This window comes from Drosophila mojavensis, unplaced genomic scaffold (genome assembly GCF_018153725.1).
Source record: "Drosophila mojavensis isolate 15081-1352.22 unplaced genomic scaffold, ASM1815372v1 contig_72, whole genome shotgun sequence".
Taxonomy (NCBI): domain Eukaryota; kingdom Metazoa; phylum Arthropoda; class Insecta; order Diptera; family Drosophilidae; genus Drosophila; species Drosophila mojavensis.
Window position 1 is genome coordinate 2,146,685 of NW_025318897.1, and position 3,862 is coordinate 2,150,546.

General features: G+C 52.6%; 1 pseudogene; it reads left to right on the top strand.

The window, feature by feature from the left end:
- Window positions 1-271: 271 nt before the first annotated feature.
- Window positions 272-2,483, top strand: LOC26528210 (annotated as a pseudogene).
- The last annotated feature ends 1,379 nt before the right edge of the window (window positions 2,484-3,862 follow it).

Consider the following 3,862-nt stretch of genomic DNA (forward strand, 5'->3'; position numbering starts at 1 on the left):
ATAATTATTCATTCTATCGAGAGAAGACCGATGGAATTGATTGTGAGCTGCAAAACAGCAAGAGAAATGTGGATAAAATTGAACTCAGTGTATGATATGAAATCAGGAGAAAATTTATCGGCTATTCAGAAACAGTTTTTTGATTTCAAATGGATTGAAAGTGAGAGTGTGGACTACAATATTTCAAAGTTGGAAGTTTTGTGGAGCAAGATGAAAAATCTTGGAAGTGCTGTGCCTGAAACAATGTTAATGTCGCGAATCCTGTCATCTTTGCCTCAAAAGTTTAACTATTTTCATGGTGCGTGGGATTCGGTCGAAGACAGCAAAAGAACATTGAACAATTTGACGACTCGTTTAATGACAGAAGAAATGCGGTCAAAAGAACAAGAAGTGGTACCTGAAGAGTCAACAGCGTTAGTTGCCGACAACGGAAAAAATAAAAGAGAACATGAAAATAAGAAGAAAATTATGAAGTGCTATAACTGCGGCGTGATGGGACATCTGAAGAAGGACTGCTACAGGTGTTATATATGCAAGAAGAAAGGCCACAAGAGCAACACCTGTCACCAAAGGAGAAATGCAGGAAGTCAAGCGGAAAATAATCAAGGAGAATTGGGTGAATCATCGAGGAAAGGATTGATTGCGAGCAGGGACGGCAGAGAAGATGACGTGTGGGTGATCGACTCAGGAGCTTCTGATCACATGTCAAGGCGTCGAGATTGGTATTCTACTTATGAAGAATTTTTGGAGCCCCAGAGGATAGGCGTAGGTAACGTTCCAGCGCCACCGCCGCTGCCCTCGTTGGTGCCAAAGGCTCCACCACCGCCATTGGCGCCCGGCGAGAAGCGGGTGCTCAGCGAAACGCAAAAGCAAACGCTCGAGAAGCTCAAGTCACGACCACGCAGACGGCCCGACTGGTCCGAGATGATGAAGGAGGTGGAGAGCGGCAAGAAGCTGCGCCACGTGGCATGCAACGACAGATCTCAGCCCATATTGACATGCAAATCGATGACCAAAGTGGACGATAAATTCATCTATGAAACAGAGAAGGACAACTCGCACAACAAACTGCTCAAGCAAATCCAGGGCGGCGTTCGACTGAGGCCCACGCAGACAAACGATCGCAGCAAGCCCATATTGGAGGGTCTGCGCAAGTTCGGACGCCAGATGACCATCGAGGAGCAGCTGCACAAGTCCCTGTCCAAGGTCAATATGCTGAGCGAGGCGCCCAGCAGCCATGCGCTGAACAGTGCGAACAGTGGGTCGGCGAGTGGTGCGGGCAGCTCCAGGCCCAGCATTGTCTTGACCATGTCCATCGATGAGGAGAGTCCCGATGAACTGGACGATATCGACAAGTTGCGTGACGATTTGCAGAGCACCAAGCAGATGCTGGCACCACCAGAAGCTCTTGGCCAAAATACGTACGCTCGAGACGGAATTGGAGCGTGAGAAGTCGCGCGAAAAGAATCTGGAGTATGGCTCCAATGTTATTGTAGCCACCATATGTCAACTCACTGAAACGTGAAGTCGAGGACGCGCGCAAGGTCTCCAAGGAGGTGGAGAAGAACTATCACGACACGGGCAAACTGCTAGTCGAGGCGAAAACAGAAATCGAGGAACAAAAGCGACAGATACAATTGCTCGAGCGCAAATTGGCAGCTGCTTTGCAGGCAAATACGACACCAAGCACTAACAGACCGCGCATTAGTTTTCGCTTTGCTTACGACGACGAGGACGAGGACGATGATTACTACGGTGAGAAGGGGAGCAATCATAAGGGCGGCACATTTGATGGCTCGAGAAGACCGAGCGATCCACTTTTCGGACGCGACAGCTCACCCGAACTGGAGCTGGAGTTGAGCGAGAGCGATCCCGATGAGCCGGAGGAGAAGAAGACAGAGCGACGCGAGCGACGAATGGGCAAGGAGGTGAAGGTGCTAAGCAGCAAGCTAACCAAACTGAAGGTCAAGGAGGAGGCGGCCAAGAAGGAGAAGGATGCGCTGAAGCAAGCCATGAAGAAGAATCATGTTATACTCAAAGAGGAGAACAAAAAGTTCAAGAAACTGGAGAAAGAGGTGCAAAAGATGGCCGCATCGATGAAGCTGGACGAGGACGAGATCGATGCCGAGGACAAAGAAGAAGAGGAGGCAGCCGAAGAGGAACAGGAGGAGGAAGAGGAAGAGTCCGAGGAGGAGTCAGAAGAATCCGAATCAGAGGAGAGCGAAGCAGAACCGGACAGTGAATCCGAGGCAGAAGATGCTCCCAATTCCGCCAAGAAGAGCAACTTGGAGCCGCGCGTGAAGAAGCACGAGAGTCGCTTTGCAGCAATGAAGAAGTGCAATGTGCTGCTGCAGGCGAACGTGGATAATTTGCAGGACCAAATTCACAGGTGCGCTCCAGAGCTACCAATCTGCAGGATGAACTGGATGCGGTGATTGCCGATTTGGGTTTCTAGGCCCATGAGTCACAATATGAAGGAGATGTTGAGTTTTAGGGAGGGTGTTGAGGATTGATCTCGAAAAACTCATCATCAAGTGGGCATTTGAGCTAACGGTAAACACAGTCGTCGGCTGATCGCACATTTGTCTCTAGAATAAGAAACCGAATGTTCTGGATTATGAAATAGACGCAAACATAGAAGCATAAGGAGACATCCAGAACATTCGATATGTAGTAGAAGTAGGTATATAAGCGTGCTGTAAGTCGAGCCAAAGTTCATTCAGTAAGTTCATTGTGTAAGATCAATGTCAGTGTGTCGGCTCGGTTAGTTAAGTTCAAATCGTCGCGGTACGTGAAGAAGTGTACTTGTTACTGAATATTGTGTTAAATAAACTTTTTGCGTTGCGCCTACATATACCGTGTTTCATTTAAGAAAAACCTTCATGGTATGGTTTTTAGGCGTATTGAAATACTCTGCATCCGGTACGTGCCCGCCGCACCCGATACTTTATGCCCCTTGCCCAGACGATGCGGGCGGTGCGCCCACTGCCTTGGGCCTCCATCCGGGCGGCGCAGCTCCAGCCACTGCGCTGCTCCCGCGTCGGGCAACGACATCTGCCGTTGTAACACTGGCCTCGTAGGTGGTGGCGGTGCTGGTTCCGACGTGTGGCGTTGCAGTGTCGGCCGGGCGGGCAACCGAATAGGCCGCCACGCCTCGTCAATGCTCGCCGTTGCCTCCAGTGGTGCGGGCGGCGATGGTGTCGCCTGCTGTGGCGTCTGCGGCCTTGCTGGTGTTGTAATTTCTTCGAGTGTAAACCCCGCGGGCTTCGGGGTGAGGGGCAAGCTTCAAGTTATGATCACCTCGGCGCGGTGCTCCAGGCGACCCCCCACCACCTTTCCAGCATAACTGGCACTTACCCGAGGGGGTTCAGGCGCCTCTTCGTCTTCCGAGTCTGAGATGACGATGGTTTCGATCAACTCTTCCTCTTCGTCCTCGTCGCTGTCCACTATTAAGATGGGCTCGCCGTCCTCTTCGTACTCCTCGTCGCCGGTCGGCATCGCCCGGTGCGGCGTGGGTGGCCGTGGTGGGCGCCACAACGGTCGCGTCGGCGAGTATCTGCCGTTGCGCACGTAACTGCTCACCAGCGTCTCGTCCCACCGCTCCTCTTCCAGCCACTCCCAGGTTGGCGCCGTCGCGACACCGGGCGAGCCCACGGGCGACCATGACCCGCCCACGTCCTCGGCATCGCTGGTCGGCGTTCCTTCGCTCGATCCCACGCTGGTCGAGCTGTCCGGCGACCACGAGCTTGATGTGGCCACGCTCGTCTCCTCGCTGGATGACGGCTCCAGCTCCAGGTAGGGCCGATGGCGTCGTAGCCGTCTCTTCGGCTGCGTGTACGGGTGAAATGGCAGCCTCACCGGC